Source organism: Amblyomma maculatum, chromosome 1 (genome assembly GCF_055883805.1).
Source record: "Amblyomma maculatum isolate TAMU_Amacu chromosome 1, ASM5588380v1, whole genome shotgun sequence".
In the NCBI taxonomy this organism is placed as follows: Eukaryota; Metazoa; Arthropoda; class Arachnida; order Ixodida; family Ixodidae; genus Amblyomma; species Amblyomma maculatum.
Window position 1 is genome coordinate 433,938,838 of NC_139344.1, and position 23,331 is coordinate 433,962,168.

The 23,331-nt window shown below is 46.5% G+C and overlaps 1 protein-coding gene across 1 annotated transcript in view; it reads right to left on the reverse strand.

Moving 5' to 3' along the window:
• Positions 1 to 23,331, reverse strand: part of LOC146209427 (NADPH oxidase 4-like) — a 186,018-nt gene that overhangs the window by 72,031 nt on the left and 90,656 nt on the right. The gene's annotated exons all lie outside the window — the stretch shown is intronic.

Sequence of the window (23,331 nt, forward strand, 5' to 3'; positions counted from 1 at the left end):
GACTCTGTACCGAGCAAAAAACGGGCTGAGCAGACCCTTGCCCAAAGAGCTCAGTTGCCGGATGAAACTTGTACCACTTATACAGAAGAGATCCTCCGATTGTGCAGATGTGTCAATTCCAACATGCCCGAAGAAGATAGAGTCGGCCACATTTTGAAGGGTATCGCGGCTGACGTATACAACTTTTTAATCGCCAAAGACAGCCTTGAAACCGTCTCCGATGTCATTAAACACATCCGCGCTTTTCAAGCTCTGAGAACGCGTCGTATTGTGCCAAAATTTGGGCGGCTGGCCAACGTGCCTACCGTGGCCAGCCTTGATGACCACGCCCAACTAGATCTTCCGTCGACGATCCGGCAAATCGTGCGGGAAGAACTCCTGCGGCTCAACCCACTTCCCCTGCACGAATCTGCTGAGGTCTCTGTCCAGAGGGTATCTAGACGGCCGGCTTCACCACCACAAGCGATTACCGTTCAGCCTTTCCCACAAGCTCCTGAAGTTGCAGCTTCCATTGACTATCCTCCTATGCATTTCGCCAACCGGAATGCGTCGGTGCCTGACGCCCCAAGGTATGACGTCGCCTCAAGTGCCCATAGATCTTCCATTCGATCTACCAGGATTCCTGAGCAGTATGAGCATTCAGACAGACCTACGACGCACCCAGCTGTTCCCTGCTCTTATTCGCAACAGCATTTTCTACCTTCTCCGCCGATATGCTACCGCTGCGGCGTCGAAGGTCACATCGCCAGATACTGCCGCAGTAGGTTCCCACCTCGCTATAACCGTCCGGCGCTTCCAACAGTACCCAACAATCGGCAATACAATCCCGTTTTTCAACAATCAAATACTCAGCGTGGGTATTACCGCAACATCCATAACCAGAATATCCGCGACCACTCCCCTGCATCTGATAGAAGTGTTACTCCACCACCCGCCTTCCGTGCGCGTCGTTCTCCATCACCACAACGGCGCCCCATGTCGCCTCAGCATCATCAGCAGGAAAACTAACCAGCGCGACCAATGGGGGTGAGGCCGCTGGAAATGTGCTGTGTGCCAACATCCCTCCAACTATAATGCTCAAAAACAAAATTCGTGTGTTTATTGATGGTGTGTATACATTAGCTTTGGTGGATACGGGTGCGACTGTGTCTGTGATGAGTAATCAGTTTAGGCGCTTGTTGGGACGCAAAGTGATGTTTGAATATGACCGTGCTTCAACGTTTTGTGGTGTGAGTGGAGAGGCGTTGCGGCCACTGGGTGTGTGTAGTGCGCAAGTGTCTGTGGGTGGTGCAATTTTTCAAGCCGAATTCGTAGTCTTACCCCACTCTACGCATGACATCATTTTAGGAATGGACTTCTTGAAGTTTTGTGGCGCTACCGTGGACTGCCGAAGTCAAGAGGTTCATTTTGATGGCTCGCATCTGCCGACACTTTTTGAAAGTGGCCGTGATGAAGAAACAGTTTTTAGTATTACCGAAGACACAGTAGTTCCACCCTTGTCCGCCATGTTCGTCCCCGTGTCCGTTCCACTTCTTGAGAAGGTTTCATTCCAGGCCATGGTGCACCCAGTTCACTCAGCATGCCTGAAGAAAAATGTAATTATCCCTCACTGTATGATATCCGTGCATCATGGTAGTGCCTCGTTATGGACCATCAACCCATCGTCCGAGCCCGCAGTTTTACCAACGGGATTGAAGCTTGCCTCTTGTGGACCCGATGCGCCCCACGTCGTTGCTTTGGTCACAGATGCTACGAGTGCCATCGTACCTTTGCCTGCTGATGAAACTTCAATCTTCCGCATGATCAGCGCCGATCTCAGCTCACCTCAACGCCGTACTCTTGTGGATATTCTTCTACCTTTTTCGCCTATGTTTGACTTTTCTGAAACAGATGGACCAACCTCTCGCCCTGCACATCGGACCCATCATAGCATCGACACTGGTTCGGCTCGTCCCATTCGTCAAAAGCCATATCGCGTGTCCCCATCTGAGCGCAAAGTCATTCATGAGCAAGTGGAGGACATGCTACAGAAAAAGGTGATACAGGAGTCATCTAGCCCCTGGGCTGCCCCTGTTATTCTTGTACGCAAGAAAGACGGTTCGTGGCGATTCTGCGTCGATTATCGGCGTTTAAATTCTGTTACGAAAAAGGACGTCTATCCTCTTCCTCGCATAGACGATGCCCTCGACTGCCTCTCTGGTGCGTCCTATTTTTCTTGTCTTGATCTCAGATCTGGCTACTGGCAAATTCCAATGGACCCTGCAGATAAGAAAAAAACAGCCTTTGTAACGCCAGATGGCCTTTATGAGTTTAATCTTATGCCATTCGGGCTGTGTAATGCGCCAGCTACATTCGAACGCTTTATGGACACAGTTTTGCGCGGCTTAAAATGGGACATTTGTCTTTGCTATCTGGACGATGTCGTGATATTTGGGAAATCCTTCCAAGAACACAATGACCGTCTAGTACGTGTCTTGAATTGCCTGCACAACGCCGCCCTAATTCTGAACTCCAAAAAGTGCCGCTTTGGAGAGCGCCAAGCGCTGGTGCTAGGACACCTTGTCAATGGTGATGGTGTAATGCCGGATCTCCAGAAAACTGCCGCTGTTGAGTCTTTTAAACCCCCGCAGACAGTGAAGGAGTTGCGCAGTTTTCTAGGGTTGTGCTCGTATTTTAGACGCTTTATACATCGCTTTGCTGACGTTGCTTACCCATTGACGTGCCTTCTCCACAAAAACTCTACTTTTAACTGGACACCAGACTGCGACGCGTCATTCCGTCAACTGAAGTTTCTTTTAATATCGAAACCCATCTTACGTCACTTCGATCCTACTGCAATGACAGAAGTACACACGGACGCTAGTGGAATCGGTCTTGGTGCAGTCCTTGTCCAACGGCACAATGAACGAGAGCATGTTATCGCGTACGCAAGTCGTACCCTGAGCAAGCCGGAGCGAAACTACACAGTCACCGAACAGGAATGCCTAGCTGTAGTTTTCGCTGTGCAGCGTTTCCGTTCATATTTGTACGGACGTTCGTTTACTATCGTAACTGACCATCATTCACTCTGTTGGTTGCGGAACCTTCGAGACCCATGTGGTCGCCTCGCACGCTGGGCCCTCCGGTTACAGGAATATGACTTTGCCGTGGTTTACAAAAGCGGGAGGCGTCATGCAGACGCAGATTGTCTTTCTAGGATGCCAATGGCCACGACTGGACCTGAAAGCGACGATTTCGACAATTATATATCGACCCTCGAGCCAGCGTTCCCCGACACGAATGTTTTCAAAACGGAACAGCAAAATGATACCAGTCTGCAGCCTCTCTTTGCCCAAGCCAACGTACCTACAAGCCGTTTTTGTGTGCATGATGGCCTCCTATGGAAAAAGAGTTATTCGCCTGTCGGCCAGCGATACCTACTCGTAGTTCCCAAGACGTTGTGCACGGACGTATTGCGTGTTATGCATGATAATCCAACTTCTGGGCATTTGGGATCGGTTAGAACACTCCACCGTGCTCAAGAAAGATTTTACTGGCCCAGAATGCGCTCGACGGTTGAACAATACGTTGCCAGTTGCAAGCAATGTCAACGCCACAAACGTCCAACTGCAACTCCGTCTGGCTTGCTGCACCCTGTGAAGACCCCGACAGCACCGTTTGATCAAGTAGGCATTGACCTCGTAGGTCCGTTTCCGAAGTCCGTGGATGGAAATCGCTGGATTGTAATCTGCGTTGACTATCTCACACGTTACTGTGAAACCGCCGCTCTTCCATCTGCTACGGCGCATCAGGTGTCGCTTTTCTTGCTGCACTCAGTCATCTTACGACACGGGCCGCCACGAATTGTCATCACTGACCGGGGCCGACAATTCACTGCTGATGTTGTTGAAGAGCTCATGCGTTTATGCGCCGTAACTTTCCGACACTCGACGTCATACCATCCCCAGACAAATGGCTTGACTGAGCGCGTCAACAGAACGCTTATCAACATGCTAGCCATGTATGTGGACGCAGGGCATAAGAACTGGGACACCATACTGCCCTTCATCACGTATGCGTTTAATACCGCCACGCATGAGACGACTGGATACAGTCCATTTTTTCTGCTTTACGCCAGACCGCCACGCTACTCTCTGGATACTATCCTGCCCTTCACAAGCCGTGAAGACCCCTGCCTGGCTGAGACCCTCTGTCTCGCCGAAGAAGCTCGGAGAATCGCCCGATTACGGTCTGGTGCTTCACAAGAACGTTCCAAAGTGCGATACGATTCCAGTCACCGGCGGGTCACGTACTCTGTAGGTGATTTAGTCTGGCTATGGCGTCCAATTCGGCGCCGTGGCCTACATCAAAAACTCTTGGCCCATTATGACGGCCCATATGTGGTTATCAAACGCCTTAGTGATTTAACTTATGGGATAGCCCGCCTGACAGCATCGGGTCGCCGGTCTGCCAAAACCGAACTGTGTCATGTTGCCCGCTTGAAGCCGTGTCAGCCTCGCACGACTCACGAACACGCCCAGAGGGCTTCGTCTGAGTAGGGGGGAAATGTCACGCTAATGACGACGATGAGGGATGGTGATGGTGAGGCAGAAGAAGAAGACGAAGCGTTGGTGCCTGGGGCTAGTAGGCTTCACCTTATCCCACTGCCATATCACTGTAAATAAACACCCCTTTGCTATTTCATCGTAACAATATTGTTTGCCCCGTTGTAAGATGCCTCTATAAATGCCGGTAACCGGTGCTTAGCGAGTGGTGTGGAATTGGTGTACTGTTGAAATCATTACATTACCTACAAGTTAGAATCATCCAGTGAGTAAAATGAGGCCCGCTTTAACACGGTTCCTTGAATGTAACAGGTTTCATCAGAAACTTAGTAAAGGTCTTCATGATATAATAACAGTTAATTTTTGTCTCAAAGGCAGTTTCGCGCAAAAAGCGTCATCTTGCAAAGCAATTTCCTTAACCCAAAGTTTGAACAAAGGCCCTGTTCCAAGGATTTAGTCCTTAAGACGACGCGTAACTGAGCAGGGGAAATATTGTGCCCCTTGTATCACAGGAAATCACTCGGCACCTCTTGTATCGAAACCCGTACACCTGAAGGCGGCCGCAAAGGCTCCCTAAAGTTCCATAAAACAACCATTTTTAAAAGGCCTCAATAGTGCAGTGATCAGATGATGTGAGCCGTCCACGACGAAACTGAGACCAGCAGTATATTTTGTAATGTCATGTACAAATTTCCCACAGTCACCACCTACAGTGCAGAGAAGGACGCAAGCAAAGTGTGACAAGTGTGTCTATTCTAAATACTCCTCTCCGGCTGTCCAGTGATACCAACAATAATAAAGTACGCTTATAAAAAGTGCACTAAGTGGTGCATACTGGAACGAAAGGAATATAGTGAATATCAGGACACTTTCGATGCCCGCTCCGCTGTTCCCATCTTAGCATCCTCTTTAAGGAAAAGTGCACGTGCCCTCATTCCCCCGGGTACGTTCCCACTCCCTCGTAACTTAACGAGATTGGAGAAGGTTTCCCTTAGAAGGATAAGAGCTGGGGCGGCCCTTACCCCGTCGGTAAAATGCCGATGGGAATCGCAAGCTGACATCGGACAACCACACCCAACTGACAACCACAACAAGCTGACAACCACATGCCCAAAGTGTTCCACACCAGCTGCAGAAGTGGATGTTCGCCACCTGCTATGGACTTGTGCAGGGACAAGGGAATCAAGGACACAGATTCTGCGCGAAGTGGGTCTAACCACAACAGGGGAAGAGGACTTTTCTAAATGGCTCACCGACAACGCTAAGAGCGGGAGCCTGCTCCGGTTCCTCACGGAAAACCATTTACATGAGTTTATATAATATGCCTTATGGCAAGCTTGCGTCCAAAAAAAAAAAAGAAAAAAAAAACGGAATATCAGGACACGCAGTGCACGTTAACAGCAAGTATTGTTTAGGCGAAAAGCAGTGAAAAGATATCACAAATATAGGAGAAATGTAAGACTACTAGGAGCACAATCTCTCGGGTCACATTGCTGCGCGGTAAGTAAACAAACGCAATGTCCTAAATCTAGACATGCCTTACTGAAGTGGCCACGAAGAGGGTAACGTTCGTCACTTTTCAGAGCTTGTGTATATAGTTACACGAGGTTTTGTGACACATACGCAACCATGGTCATCATGCGCAAAACAGAAAGAGGTCGCGTACAATTGGCAAGGAGAGGCAACGGTTCGGACGTGGGTCGCAGGGAATAGCAGATGGATCAAGAAAGGCGAATCTTAGTACTCTACGTAACGGGTAAACAGTAAAGTGAAAACTTCTGTATAGAGGCCAAGGCTGAAAATAATAAAGCCAGCGTGGCGCAGGGAAAGAAAATAGGGTTCACTTGCTGGTCTCCCTTGAACCTGTATGCGTGCCGTTAAGGCCCGCACACAGGTTCGTGACACATTCGCATGTTTTTGTTTACGACGGGACTTCGTGTCCGGTGGTCTCTTTCAGAATGGGGTTGCACATGACGGTTTATTGGTAAGTAAGTGGGAGAAAGTGCAGGAACAGGTTAACAGATGAATTATTAGCTAATATCAATGTTCACGTACCCAAAAGAGGATCCGCATTAGGAGCAACAAAAGTTGTCGCATGATACCATTACAGGCGGACATTGAGTGTTCCACAGTTTTGTTTTGCGAATGTACACAAGCAACGAAATCTATTTTTTGTCCTATAGACAACCAAACAATGCGGGGTAATGAATTACTGTGGCTCGTAAAACAGAAATATGAATCTTTTGACGCACAAATTCGACTGCAGGAAATTTAAAAAACAACTGGATTCAACTGACTGTGAAATTATTTTCCTCTTCTAGGGGAGACTGTAAAGTATATTTTTTGTTTTCACTGAACCGAAAAGCTTTAACAGCGGTCTGAGAATAAATAGGAAGTGAAGGGAAAGCTTTATCCAAAACCTTCCGTTATTTAAAAAAAAAACTTTATATTGCCAGCTTTGTATATAAAAATACATTCATTTTTGTTTTTACAGGTACTAGCGTAGACACGCTTTACCTGATCCATTATTCGAGCCTGTCAAGAAAAACGATACAACCCTGTGTCGAAATGCGAACGAAATGTCTGTGAAACGTAAACAAAACGCAAACATCATAAACAATAAAAAACGGTACCATGATGCTGCAAATCACATCAGACCCAAACGTAATTTGAAATGTAATCTTCCTGTACTCGTATGAAATGAGTGTCCTACCTAAAATCAGCCTTACCACCCGCGAGATGGCCATAACCATATTGACTTTCGGCATATGTTTCCTTTGGTACCACTGCCGAACATACTAATGCAGATAAAAGACCCCTGAGCAACCTAATTAGCTCGGCAACATACTTGGTTGCTCTTTCATATTCGCCTTTTGACGGCCAGCAATTGAATGCAACCCACTTACTTAATCCCCATTTTAACGATCTCAGAATCTACTGCCCAGAATCTACTACTCAGAAGTATACTGCCCTGCATTCGTCTCAAAGGCAGGATAAACTTCCTCTTTTACTATTACCGATATGCTTCCGCCTTCTTTTCTTTTCTTCTTTGTGCTCTAGGCACCACGGCAAAGAGCAAGCGATAAATAACCAAACTGTCGCGTCGGCTTACGGCAGCAAGACTCAGAGCGAGAGGCACAATTGCTTCTCAGTAAGTATGTTTCAAAGAGGCAAATCAGATATATACGCCTGTCTTCGCGGGCCAACTACTAATTTAATTTAGTCTTTTTCATCTGTTCAGCGAGTAGTGTTTAATGTAAACTTTTCCTAGATCTATTTTAGGTATGCAGCCCGAGCTGTATATAACGCCATCTCCGACAGCGTAGCTGTTGCTGTCGTGGACACCTCAGGGCCAATTTCAAATTCACGGGGTGCTAAAATGTGCAGTCGAATCAGCGCATACGCACGTTTCGCATTTCATAGTGAGAGATATGATCTTCGCCTTAGGAGGTGAACACGGTAGGCAAGCAATGACGCGCACGTGATTGCATTGCTAACGGCGCATTTCCCTTTCTAAACCTACTTTTCGAACAATCAACCCTACCCACAGCATGGCTCACTGGCATTCAGTGGAGAAGTGGGTGCAGCGGGCGTAAAGACATGTGGGTGCGCGCTATCACTCATGCGTGTCAAGTGTGTGAGCGTTTACTTGTTGGCTGGTGGTATCGAACACTTTGTCTGTGTACACATTCTGATTGACACTTTAAAGTTAACGCGTGATGAGTTATTCGATGAATACTGAAATTTATTGCTTGTAAGAGAGTAGGTAATAGCTGTCCATCGTAGATTCTACCCACACGGCAAATCCCTAAGACCACAAATCACACGATTGATTTCATGTTTTTATTTATTTTTTCTTTGTTCAAATATCCAATCGAGACGACAAGCTAAAGCAGTTCAAGAGCATAAATTTCTGGGCCAGTTGATTCATAATTTTGTCTTGATTGATTCAGGATTTTTTCGTGTATTTGATTTTCCCACGCTGACAACCGCGATCCATTTGAATGTGCCCAGACTAAATATCCGAAGCTGTCGGCCATTCTACATAACCGGTACAAACAGTATATGCCCAATGGTGCGCATTCAGCACGTGTTTAGTAAGTCTGCCATGTGTGAACAAACCGCTGAGGATATTTTTAAGAAAGATTTTACTTTGCGTACGCTAGGCTTTCCATTGTGCTAGCTTCTTTTAGCCTTCTTTTTTTACCCCACCTGGGTGGCGCAGTGGTTACGGCGCTCGACTACTGGTCCCAAGGACGCGGGATCGAATCCCGGCCTCGGCGGCAGCTTTTCGATGCAGGCGAAAAGCAAGTCGCCCGTGTGCTGTGCGATGTCAGTGCACGTTAAAGAACCCCAGGCGGTCGAAATTTCCAGAGTCCTCCACTATGGCGTTTCTCATAGCCTGAGTTGCTTTGGTACGTTAAGCCCCACAAACCAAACCAAACCAAATTCTCTCTTCCCTGGACGGTGAAACAAGCTCACCTACGCATGTCCCCATGTACCTTCTACTTTGACTTGTGAGTAGAATCTGTAAGCTGACGTACCGCCTTTGCCAAAAGTAACCAGGCAGCATGTTTTACTTCTCACTTCTATTATAAAGACAATGAGGATTCCCACTTTATCACAACTAGTTAAGTGAGGACAGGTACTCACCTTTACATTTCAGAGATTTAGAGCTTCAGAAGTAGTATGAATCCACTACCACATGGCTGAAAAGCAGATCCTGCAGTCTGGTTACTTTTGGCAGAGACGGTACACTTGACACATGTATTTTTCAAATATCATATATAGTGCACGACTATTCAGGCAGAACTACTGTTTGTTGGCACTTAAAGCATTCAATAAATAAAAACTAAAATAATGCTTAGAAAGATGAAATTAGTGAAGAGAGACGCAGGACAAAAAAGTGGAGGTCCTGTGCTGTTATATGTGTGCCCCCTGTTCTTGTCCTGCGTCTTACTTCACTGGTTTCGTCTTCGTAAGCTAAATATATCTGTCAACACCTGAAAAAATACTGCCCTCTCCGGGTACAATAAGAAAGACATTCGTTTGATGTATAGAGCTAAACATCATAAAGCGACTCCCATTATAAGTGCAGTCGTAATAAAACGCTCTGGAAATTTGGACCAACTGATATCCTTTAACATGAGTTCGCATCGCACAGTCCACGGGCGCTTTGGAAATATTATCAACACCAACACAAACAAGTCTCTAAGCGTGACGTATCAGCGGGAAAGCGGGTATGCAGTTGTGTGAGCAAACCGAAGTCTCCTTTTAGTTTTGATACCATTTGATCATACGGCCTTGCAAGCTGGGTACGTTTTCAATGCAAATTTTTAAGATACTTTCAGTGATGAGGTGCACAATACGCTTCGTGGATTAATCTTTAGCAGATCGCGATGCACGTATGTAACGATGCATATATCTGCATTTGAGTAAACTTGCTCTCTTTCAAGCTTCTTACATCAAGGCCGTCATAGCAGCAGGTGATGGTTAGCTAAATCAGCAATCCAACAGTTACGAACCGACCATCCAAGTCAACGCGCGCGCTTTTATTGCAAGCAAGCTTTCTCAATGCAGTTTGTAGGTCAGATAAGATTGATGCTCACGACGAGCATAACTTTCTTGTTTATCCAGCTATGGCGGCCCAGCACCAGGAAAAGTCCAAGTTCGTTTGCTATCTTGATCTCCTAAGCCGGGCAGGAGTGAGTCGTTTCTTCACTTTAATTTTCTCATTTTTGCAGCCGCCAAGGTATTGAGGCAGACCCAGTAGATATTTTTTGCATCCAGAGCCTCTCAGATTGCGACCGCGCGCAATGTCCCTCGAGGCTGGCTTCTGGGCGGGCTTTCCGATTCAGCCTTTACGATAACGGTAACATTGATAAGATCAGCGGCGAGTAAAAAACCAGCGGGGGGCCGCCGAAGCAGGAAACTGATTGCCTGTTTGAGATAGCCAGCACTGCCGAGTGCGTGCAAGGCACAGACTGCGATGTCGATTACGCCGGCCGGATTATGTAAGAAAGGCGGCGTGAGAGCCAGTTTTAGCTCTACGTTCCCGCGCTGCCTAGTCGCTTTCGAGAGCATTTTGTGGCACGATGATATGGCCAGGCTTGTTGCGGACGGCGTGTCTCAGGCGAAGTAACGGTGTATCCACCAGAGCACCCAATTTCCAACGCTGCTGTACGCAGTGACGAATAGCCTAGATAACATCGGTGACGAGCAAGTTATCCACAGCGCCATCCTATCCATGTTAACGTGACAGCGTAGAAGGTTCCGCTCTCCATAAAATGGGACTTGCGGGAGAAGGTATTCATGAGCCGTAAAGTGCTCAGCTCTCCGAATTTCACTAAATGTCTCTGCCATTGCTCGAAACTCTACAATAGCCCCTTATTTATTTGGTATTTTGCAACGTTTCCGTGAGTTTTGAACAAGTACAGCTTTTGTTGTTCTTGTTCTTGTTGTTGCTGATGCTGCCTCGATTTCATTTCCTTCGATCAAAGTTCACTGTACTATAGGTGTATACGCCCCACCCCTCTGCAGTGCTTTTGTAAGCCCTGAAGGTAATAATAATAATAATTGGTTCTCAGAAAGGGAAAGGCGCAGTATCTGTCACATTTGCTCTCTGGACACCTGAACCGCACCGTAAGAGAAGGGATGAAGGTGGGTGTGAAAGTGGAAAGAGAGAAAGGGGAGCCGTAGTGGAGGGCTGCAGAGCAATTTCGGCACCTGGGGATCTTTAACTTGCGCTGAAATCGCACAGCACACGGACGCCACTTTGTTTCGCCTCCATCGAAACGCAGTCGCCGCGGTATAGGGATTAAACCCGGGAACTCAAATAAATAAATTGAAGTGCCTGGCCCTCTGCTTTCTTTTTTGCTTACATTGCCATTGAAGAGACATGTCGTACAGAGTTCTGAGATTTTGTCCTACCTGTCGTCGTTACCAGGTTAAATAAAATTAAATTGGTTCACAGGAAGGGAAAGGCGCAGTAGCTGTCACTGTCACTGTAACTGTCAAAGTTCACTGTACTATGTATATACCAGGTCCCCATAAAATGTTTTGGGTATCTCGTCATTATATTTGGTTCTAAAGCCATCGGCTGGCACAGTCTTGAATTGTACGCCTAGTTAATCCTTATTACGATAAGCGTAGTTGACCACGCAGCATTCCCCAATGTTGCCGGCTGCATTCCTATTGGTCAGGAATCCCAAATACAGTTCTCGTCCGTCCGCTAAACTACGATACCATAATACGTGTCCTTATGTGAAATAGCGCTCAATAAAACTTGAAACCAGCGATCGTGCGGCCGCGGCGCTTTCCAAAAGCACAAATAACGCTGTTGAAAACGAAATGGAAATCGCTCTGCTATTCCGGTAGTGAACTTCATATCCCGCCATCCATTACTTGGGCACCATATATGTGCAGAAACATTTTGCCTTTGACGTTCTTTGCAAACATTACTTAGTCGACACTTTTAACATCGCTGATAATTATTCAGCATTACGCCGCATATCTTCTTCCGCGAAATGTCAAAGAACATGATCTTGCTATGCTTTGAACTAGTTTAATAAATTCCACACCGACACTACTACTTTCTTCAGCATGAAATAAAAAGCTCGTTAAAAATTGCCTTAAGTCCATTTAAAGTTGCTTCTCGTGCTTACTTTTTGACACTTAGTTTGATGTGAACGTATATTGCAAATGTCATGTCACATTTTTTTTTTTTTCGGTCACACGCACGCCAGCCCTACGTATTCCTTGATTGTTTGTTTTCAATTTAAAACGCAGTGCAGCTTTGTGTATACATTGTGCAAAAGTTCCCGTTTCTATGTATTCTTTCTTCTTTTGTTTTAAGTCATGATTTTAACTCTATTAACTCGGCGTTCGAAAGGCGTCACTTATTCCATACTGAGTAAATTTGATTTCTGTTACATGGAGTAAATAATTTCCAAAGATATTCTTTGTGATGAGGCTGTTTAAAATAACTGTCTTAGTTTTCCTCCTGTCGTTCTTTTTCTGTTCCATTTTTACAAGCTTACCCGACAGCCTTGTCCCGCACACTAGAGACAGCGCTTAGGCAGGCCGGCCTTACACCTATAGAAAACAACGGAAATGAACATCTGTTTATATTACTATGTTGTAATTGCAAAATCTACTGTACCTAAGCAATAAGTATCCCCGCCGTGAATATCTGGAGTTTCTCTTCCCCTACCAGTCCAATTAAAAAGAAGCGTTTACGAGAGGGGGGAGGGGGGAAGGGGGCAGATGACCAAGCAGTATTTTAGAAGCGAAAACACTGACTCATAGGATTTTGCTACAAACGCTATTTTACCTCCTGTACTTGGGCCAACGTCTTCCGCAGCGGGAATCAAATACTGGACAACGAAAAGAGCGCCACCGCGTGGAGTCTATACTTTCCCCATGCTCACAAAGTGACAGGTGATACTGTCGTGTTGGATCTTAGCGTTAAATCATTTGGTCGGCTCAGTTTCAGCCGTACGCCCAGCTCGCCTCTGAAAGATACGCGCAAAGTACTCCTGCGTGAGCTGAAGAAAGCAGCTTCTTGCTGGAGGGCAGCACGACATATCGAAAGCAGGAGGCTCTCACTTTCTGTAACGTATGTCAAGAAGAAAATAGAAAGTTAGTTTTTGTTCCTCAGTCAGCCCCTAACAATGTTCTTTAGTCTATGTCGAGGAACAACGTCGTGAAGCAGCTTGGCACAGGCAGAAATGAGTGAAATTTTCAATAATTTCCGGCAGTTCAAGCAGCCGCCCCTTTAAAGGTATTAAGGAATGACTTTTGACGGACGCAGTAGAGCGAACATAGGAAGTAAATAAGAAAAAAAATGCCTCTTCCATTTGACAGTAGAATAAATGCTTATGCGTCGTATAAGCTGAAGCCGCTGAGAGTTGGGAGCCCTAAACAGAACTGTTTTTATTATACAAAAAAATAGCATCTCTTTGAAGACTTCGCATCTATACTCCGGACAGACCACAGGGAATGCCATTAAACGCTACGAAAAAGCTACGAAGCGCGCTCGCAAAGACTAAAAGTCTGACTATTTCTACTTCTCAAGCTTAAAGTGGTTGTGTAGGATGAGCTGTCAGGCGTGGCAATTGTTACTAACCCTCGAATTCGGGTATTTTTCGTCGATGGAGAATCAGAGAAATGTGCCGGAGCATCCGAAATATACGCAGTTCTACACATGGAAATCGCGTTTCATCGCCCGTCTGTTTGTCAGATCTGCATGGTCATTATATTTAATTTTCATTTTCAACATTCACCGTGGCAGAAGCTGTAGACAACATAACCTGCACTTGCTTCTGAAACTTCAATTGATGGCCAGTGCACATGCTGGCATAACTTGTGTGTAATTGTTGCTTTCATGGTTATCCTTAGTGCATTATGGAGAAAGACCTCCCCGAATCTTTTCTAGCTTTTTTTCAGAAATGAGCTCGAGTAACGCCGATAGCAATCCCATCGATTGCCCACTTTCAAACTACACGAATAACATCCATATCGACGGGTGACTGAATGCAGTTTCTCCCTCTGCACACAAGGACGGTGAGCTCTTTCTCTAAGGCAAAGTACCCAAAAAATTTGTGTGCAAAAAAACAAAACGTAAAACGCACAAGCAGCGTACCGTCACTCTGTATCCAGTAGAGTGTGGCATAATCTCTCATATTTACCATTCCATTACCTTGCTCTCTTTTCTTCCTTACATAACAGGAGGACACTTCCACGGGCGACCTATTCAAAGGTATGCCGTCAGCGGTCACACCTTGACTGCCGGAAGGCGGTCAACGGCGCGGAACAGGAAAGAAAGGAAGCCAGAGTAACAAAACTTTAGCCCTCCGGGGACCGTCAAGCGAAACGGGGCATACAACAGCAAAAGCGCTATCGTCGCCTTATGCACGCCAACGCTAGCGCTTTCTCGACCAAGTAGAGTTAGGTGCAGCCTGTTTCAAACGTCGCCAGCACTCCTTCAACTCATCAAGCAGAGCTGTGAGAGAAATTGTGCACTTTACAGTATGTAACCAGCCGTATACGTTCCGCTCCATCAATCCTAATTCGGTAGATTCTCCGCAAGACTACAAATGAAAACGCTTGCTGACAACGGTATTTTGCGGTTTAAACGTGTCTTCTTCGCTGATACCTGTCGAAGCTACACTTTTGGTATTAGGGCTGTGCATGCTGTGAGGCCGAAGACTAACCCCGCCCGTGCAACGTAAGATCGGGCGCGCATCCTTCTACAGCTTACGTTTTTTTATCATGGCCGTAAAACGGGCGGTGAGTGAGGCGCCAGTGGTGGACAGCCGCGTTTTCCGGGGTCGTGCCTTCGGTTCACGTAACACCTTTCGCTTTTGCCAATTCTATTTTAGTTCCCTTTCTTAAATGTGATGCGAGCTCTTTCACCTTGCCTCCCTGTCCATCACTTCATACCGGTACCTGTATCGAGCCAGGTGCGTTTGCCCTGCGACGGGAGCTGCCAGTGATGGGAAAAAACAAGGCAGGGCGGAGGGGGAGGGGGTAAGGAGGTGATGGTTCAGTTCTCCTTTCGCTCGTGACCTACCTAAGGTCTCTTTGCGAGACGCCGCAAAGCAGCGATGGCCTGTGCACATTCCTGTCCTGGAGGTGAAGCCGAGACATGACCGCTGACGGCCCACTGATTGCGCGCGAGGTGTGTAACCGTCAAAAGAAATGTAGAACTAGGAGCTTACACTGAGTGCGCTGTTGCGAAGATCAACACCGTCAGAATATATAGCTCACGGATCAGAGTCAAAATAATACCCTCATCGCTGCTGTAATCTGACAACCCGCCTTTTTCAATCCAAAAGCATTTATCGCACCATACGTGGCGTGACCGTGAGCTGTGGACAAAAAATGTGCTACCACAAAGGAATTGTTTCCAGTATGTACGTAGGTTTAAAATAAGTTTCCAGAACTTGAAGGAAGTGTTTCCAGTGATACTGGAAACACTTCCTTCAAGTTCTGGAAGCTTGTTTTAGACCTCCGTGGAAATTTAAATGTGCCTATAATTGTTCACCCAATGTAGACAATCTGGAAGATAAAAGCCAATCTTCTCACTTATGCATCATCATATTGACGGTGAAATTAAGCAGTTCGATTGCTTCTTTTCGCATCAACAAACCTATGTTTTCTCGCTTCTGTCATCCGTCAAGGATATCACACTCCATTTGACGAGCTGTTTTAAGCACGTATACGAAGGTAATGACTAAATGGGCCAACCTTGATGATGCGAACTACACACATGATTGCCTTCCTACACGCATGTCGAAGCCGGTGTAAAGATGTGCTACAAATACATTTACGTTACGCGCCTCTTTCTGATTATCCTGATCGCCCGTACCTAGCGCAATGCTTCAGGCAGCTTGCTAAGCATAGAAACGTTATCAACGCCGCTGGTAAAATCATTCCTGGTGCACCATAGGTCGCATAGTATGGTAACAAGCTGAAGGTAAGAAAAGCCAAGGGCGTTTCAAGGACACCTCCAGTGTCATTCCCAGTTTTCATTAAGCGTTGCTTGAACTGCATATAATCGTAATGTCAACTTCAGGTATGACCCAGACTGGCTCGTTTCGTTCCCAGGTGTCCTGCCTCGATGTCCCCCAAGAATTTCCTCCTTTCAGCAGATGTTCAGTTGCGTTTCAAAGCCGTAGCGTCGGCGTGCTACTGGTTGTCATCGCGTGTGTTTTTCAGACAGGGAGGGGGAAAAGAGGAAGGGAGGAATTGCGAGCAGAGCAAAACATACAATGCAGACCTAATCACATTCTCCTCTTTCGCTTTCGTCACTTAGGGCAAGCCAGCTATTCACAGTAATTCACACTCCTGCGCCGATGTCAAAATTCCATAGTATAAAAAAATCATTTGTCATGTACTTTGGGCGAGTGGAACGGATTTCCTGGCTACCTCCTGTAACGTTGTTGGAACCGTCAGTATTTTAATACCAGGATTATACTTTACGGTTGTTTAAAGCGCTGGTACTTTAAAACAGTACTTTAATGCTAGGAAGAAAAGCATTTCGCGACAAACTCAACGTTGACCGTCATTACTTCAAGTTTCAGGGGAGTGGCTGCAATAAAAAAATAATTGAAAAATAAAACCGCTGCAGACATAGGACAAAAAGAGGCGACGATACAGGGCGGTACAGTGCGCACTGATCTTGAGGGGTCAAAGAACACATAAAAAAGCCTAGGTCTGGAGGCGTCCTATCTATCCTCCCGAGTTATGTGTCTCCAGACGTAGACTCTGCCATGTGTTCTTTGACCACTAAACATCAGTGCGTACTGTACCGCAATGTGTCGTCGCCTCCTTCTGTCCTATGTCTTCAGCGGTTTTTAATTTTTCAATATCTCACCAACTACAAATCAACCCTGTTATTCGTACGCCGAAAACCGAATATTTTCAACCTCGTATAACTGTCACTAAGTAGGAGAGCATGTATCAGGTACTATCATTTCTAAGAGGCAGCTACCGACTACCAATTACAGTTTCTAAGACTCCGCAAATTTTCACAATTTTCAAATCTTCCCTTTCGGCGCCGCCATATTCCCAGTGATTATGGAAGCTGCAAAGCGGGACAGTCCAAATGGTCGACCACTAAGTTGATGCAGTTGGAAGCAGTGAAAAAGTCCATGTATGTAGCGTTTATTGTGACACCATGTGGAAAGTTGGAAACAGCCTCTACATGCCCCGGTGTTGTTTTATCCTTCTGGCCTGAAACTGCGCTATAGTGCTGAATTTTAATAGATATAGCGTATGAAAGCTCAAAGACTTCCTTCGTTCTAGAGAAGTGTAGCTTATGATGAGTATCGATAGTATCAAGCAACGCTACAGAATCGAACCTATAGACAATGTTACAATATATTACAATTTTTTCTTCACTTGCTGTAGAAGCATGGGAACCGTTGCTGCTTTCAAGTATTTTGTGACCCGGATGTGCCACCATAACCGGTACAAACGAAACCCCCGGACTATATTCGAGTTTTTCCGGAACCTAGTTGTGGCAGCCTTGCTGGTTTCTAAGACTAATCCATTCACAGAGAATGATCGCTGAAGCGCCGTCGAAAGTAACGCGCGGCTCTCTTCCTCTTCTGCCGACGTCTAGACAACTTCCAGGGACACGCGTCGCATCGCTCGCGGTAGGGAAACAGGAAAACAAAACACAAAGAGAAACGTGACAGGCGATCAGTCCTTGCTGCAAAAGGCAAACCGCAAGACGCGCATCAGCCAGCTAAGCCGAGAGCGGCGCGACCTGCCGGAAACGGCTGCCCCCGCCCCCCTTTGAAGTCGGCTGCCACTGTTCTGTGTGCTCAAGAATACTCAAGAACTGGCTGTCCTTACGTTGGCTTCGCAGCCCTACCTATGCGCCCCTTCGCCAACGCCGCACTGAGAGTCAAAAGGGCGAGCACCGAGGTGAGAGTGCTGCCGTTGCGGTCGGCGTTGAGCGGAGTGCAATGGGAGGGGATGACCCCGATCTTCGGTGAGCGCCCGCGGCGGGCCACGGCTTCGGAAGAACGTTGCCTACAACCACCGCGGCAAGACGAAGCGCCGGAGGAGCCCCGGTGTGCGGTACGGCTGCTCTCGTCCGCGGCACACTGCGGCGCTCCATTGTCCACAACCGGTGGCACGGATCGCGCTCGTGTCACGACCCCCGGGATGCACTGCTTCGCTCGCTCTGGGCAGCTGTGGGCGATCTCCAATGTAGTGCCTTGCTAGCACGGCTACCTCGGACAACCTGTTCTACCGCCCCTCAGTGGTTCGTCGGCGATACCTCGTGCCCTTCGTCGCTGTCTTTTGCCAGGCACACTTTAGACACGCCATAGCCGGAGCGTGTTCTACTTGTAAGCAAGAGTTGCACTTCTACACTTTGGTTCATTACTCGTACTGTTCGAAACTACATAGACAACAACGTGCTCTGACAAATTCTTCGGGTCATGCAGTTTAAACCGCGAGACCTTAATGATTAGTCATGCAGTACTGACTTACGCTCCAGCCCTAGGTTTTCCTTTACGACGCCCAGAAATAGGAGCAGCCTTGGTTACAACCAAGTACTCAACGCCACACCTCCCCCACGCACAATATTTCTGGGCCGGCTAACTTGGGCCGCTACGTGTTTAGAAGGGTAAATAGTCACAAAGTGAAGGCAATGCCTTATTTCGCTGACTGACGATCCGCTACCGCAGTAACAATTGGTGCCTTGATGCGCATGCGCTAAATGGCTGTTAGCAAGGAAATGGCAGGACAAAAGTAGCGCTCAGACAAAAGCTGGGTTGGAAACTCTTACATTGTGCGCTTGAAGGCTATACGCAATTCGACGACGCCCCCAGCACTGTTCACGCCTCCGTCGTCGCCACCGCTACTCATTCACGACATACGTGCCTCCTAGAGCAAGAAGGGTAAGTGCGAGCAGGGGCGTACGATTTAAAACATCGCAATAAACCGCTTTTACCCACTTAACCTTCCTCTAACGCCACTATACTTAGCGTCCACATAGCAGTTGAAACATATTATTTTCTGCTTCTTTGCCCTTGATAGTCTTCGCCTGTCTTCCTCCTAACTTTCTCTTATATATACCTTTTTCCGCACCAGACCTCCAAACGTATTTTTTTTTTGAAAATTGAAAAAAAAAATTTATTTCCAGTAATATACAGGAAATGGGCCTCGGGCGAAAAGCTACAGCGATAGCTTGAGAGATGCCCGAGGCCCAGTAATGGCAGAGCAACAGGACGTGTGACGTTAAGGCGAAGATATACATAATAACATGAAAATTTTGAAGCACAGAAAGAGCACATATATACAAATGAAACAGCAAGTTAAAAAACAGCACAGTAAATTAACGACCCTCAATAGTGTAACAGCATGCACAAAATATGGCAGAACGTAATGAAAATGAAGTGACTATTCTTGTAATAATGTTTAAGGCAAGGAACGGAAAGTACAGTGAGACAGTGCGGAATTGATAAAATATAGCTTAAAGTCCTTAATTGACGCGGTAAAAATGTTTGGGTTGTGTATGCTATAATGATTTAATATGCATGGTAAAGTAAAACGAAGGCTCTGGTTACCGTATAACGTCCTCGTTCGAGGAACGTCCCATATTTGTTTACTTCTGGTGTGAAAGGGTTTCTCGTAAGGCTTAAGTCCAGATATATTCTTCAAGAAGTCAGTTAAGCATTGAGGTGACAATTTAAGGCAGTGAAGTAGACGATACTCAAACATGGCATGCACACGATGAATCCTATATTTCGGAAATAATGTTTCTGTATGGGCGGTGTAGCATGCACCAGCGATCAGTCTAATTGCCTTCTTTTGGAGACCGAGTATGATGTTTAGATTTGTTTTGGATGTTGTACCCCAAACGAGGTGACAGTAATTTATGTGAGATTGAATTAAAGCGTGATAAATAAGGAGCTTATGCTTTGAGGAAAATTCGTTGCGCAGTCTCGAGAGAAAACCAACAGATCTAGTGAGCTTGCTTTCAATATACATTATATGGTCAGACCACCTCATGCGAGAGTCGAATACAATACCGAGTGATTTGAACTTGTCTACAATTTCAATAATGTTATTTTCTAGATGCAGAGTACTGTTTACTGTAATATCCTGGCTAAGGGGACGAAAAAAGACTGCTTTGGTCTTGTTAGAGTTAACTACCAAACCATTAGCTGTGGACCATTTGTGGAGAGCACAAAGAACCAGATTTGCACTATTGATTAGTTCATCGGCAGAAGATCCTCTAAGAAAAAAACTTGTGTCGTCAGCGTACTGAATACAACTTGTATGATAAGCTATGCTCGGAAGGTCGTTAGCATATACATTAAAGAGGAACGGTCCAAGGACGCTACCTTGCGGGACACCACATTCAATGAGAAGGGAGCTAGACTTATGATTATCGACCGAAACGACCTGCTGGCGCATGTTTAAATAAGAACGAAAGAGTTGGAGGGAAAGACCACGGACACCATAGCTTTCAAGTTTAGAGAGTAGTATTTCATGATTAAGAAGGTCGAAAGCTTTGGTAAAGTCGATGAAAATACCAAGGGTCAAACTTTTAGCTTCGATATTATTTAAAATAATTTCCTTTTGTAAGAGTAAAGCAGATTCCGTGGACTTGCCCTTTTGAAATCCAAACTGACTGGCATTTATTAAGGCATGTTTAGAAAAGAACCCATCGATTCTCTTGAGCATTACTTTTTCAAGAGCCTTTGAAAAAACAGGGAGAATAGAAATTGGCCTATAGTTTGTCATCTTGTTTCTATCGCCTCCTTTGAAAATAACAGTTACGTTTGCATATTTCATTCGTGCAGGAAAAATTCCTGATGTGAGCGACAAGTTAAAGATGTAGCTTAAGCATGGTGCTTCAGTTCAGTTCTTATGTTGGAGAACTGCACATCTTGTCATATGGCGAAACAGAGTCAAGAGATTTCTTCATATCTGCGTAAAACGCACCGTGCTGATTACGGACTCCAGTGGCGATCGTGCCTTTCAAGGCCACATCCACCGCTAACAAGCTGTGCCAGTTCCCGTTTATTAACGTATTTCCCGAAATGCCTGCACAAGCGTGACGCTAGCAGCACAAGAGGCCCGCGCACAGCACCAGCTGACATTTCCAAGACGACGCTGCTCACCGGATGTGAACTAATCGGGGAATTATCGTCCGAGCAAAATACGTACACGCGCTTTACACTCAGAATATCTATTCTGTATCTAGACCGTTGTTTCAGAGAGTCAAAGTACAAACTCAACTCTTAAAAAAAAAAAAAGGAATTCTTAACGCCGCCTTCAGCGTCCGCATGCAATATTGTCGTCCTCATCATCATCGTCAAGGCGACAGCACTCATTACACAGCAAATGCCAATCCTACACCCATCCAATTAAATCGGTACCATCTCGTGCGACACGCACAACAGGGACAAAAGAAGCGTACACATGTCATACGTCCCCAATCGTGTCCCCAGTGCCCCATCGCTAACCTTTTTCCGAAGTAATTAGGCACTCAAAACGGAGCAAACCCCCACAACGGCTACAACACATACACACAACTTATCATCATCAGCACACACATAACTTATTGTCATCAGCCTAACTACAACTATTGCCAGGACAGAGGCTTCTCCTACATCCTTGTATAAAATCAAACCTTTCTGCTGCCAGCTACGTTCCATTCATCCGTGCAAACTTCTTAATTCCATGCGCACGCCAAACTCTGTGCCGCACCCTCCTACACTTACTCCCCCTTGCAATTCCCTCTTTAACCCTAAAGGCCATCCGCTATCATCCATTCGTATTACAACCCTTCTGAACCCAGTTATTTTGCCTCGGTTTCGATTGGTATATCAAAACAAGCATTTGTTCCCTGACCCACTTTTCTCCCTTGCTACTTTTTACCTTCACAAATATGGTTTTCATTTGACTACACTTTTCTCAGCCTGACGTCACTACACAACTTTCCACGCCCAATCGCAACTTGAGCTATTGAACACTGAGCACGATGTCAGGGAAAGTAAATTTGCGGGTAAAGACGCTACAAGTCCACCGGTTTCCGCGCGGCGAATAAACGACCGTATTCCGCCCTCCCTCCACTCAGTCGTTATATTACGGGCCGATATTTCCAAGTCCTACGTGAGCAGCGCTGAAGCAGTTATGACGTTTGCTCATGCTTTTCAGTTACTAAGCGCAAAGGCGTACAGAAAAGGCGAAACTAAGCAAGGTCAGTGTACTGCACTTTTTCTGTATTTTAATAAGTGCAAAGCTCAATGAAATGCAATAAGCGCGTCGTTGCAATCGACATCATTCGTATGGACCTGCGCGCCTTCCTGATTCACACTCCAGCAAAGGGCGCAATCTGGATGACGCCCACCCACTGACGCAGCCGAACAACCCTATTAGCAGCTTAAGGACCGCTGAAGCAGTGTAACACGGAGGAAGTGCGCAGCAGATTACGAGGCACAAAATAAACACTGCTATTCATGTGGTGATCCAGATTACGTCAAGTCGAAGTCAGGCGCATCAGTGAACGAATAACGCTGTGTTACCGAATGACGAACCTGATAAGAACGATTCTTCCGGCGTCTTCACGATCGTGCGCCCACTACCTCTCACTTAATAACGGCACGATGCAGCCAGCGACGTAGCGCACACTTCCCGCCAGGTCCGATGCTGGCGCGTAACCAGGCGCGGCTGTGGCGCGCTCCTAAACGGCGCGATTAACCAGAGCACCGTGGGGGCAGCAGTCGTTTTCTTTCTCAGGAACCTCGACGCCCCTTGAGAGGTTATTGCACGGCCCCCGAAATCGAGGTCACGGAGCCGCGTGCCTTGTTGACACGCTGTCCGCAGCTGGGGGCCCGGAAGCAAGCATGGCAGCCAGACACGAAAAGCATTGAAGCAAATACAACAAACTGCCGTGAGGAAACAAAAGCCGTGACCGGGCGGTTCCGCCGACCTTTCCGTTGGTGCCGTGGATATTCAGCACCGGCCGAGAGGTTCACTTCAGAAGGCCTTTCGGTTTTCAGCGACTTCCGGCGCTGACTTGTATACAGAGCACAGATGACGAGGGATGACCCGGTCGTTGCAGCCTCTCGATGCTGTGCGGAGGCTTTAATGTCCGAGACCTCGATTTAACGATCCACCTTGCAGTTGCCCCTGTTTCGCCGCTCATTCTTTTTGTTGCTTTGTTCTAATCACATATGTGCATCCTACGTGCACCAGACTCAAAAAAAAAAAAGAAAAAAAAACGATGGCGCGAGTTTTACTACCATCCATA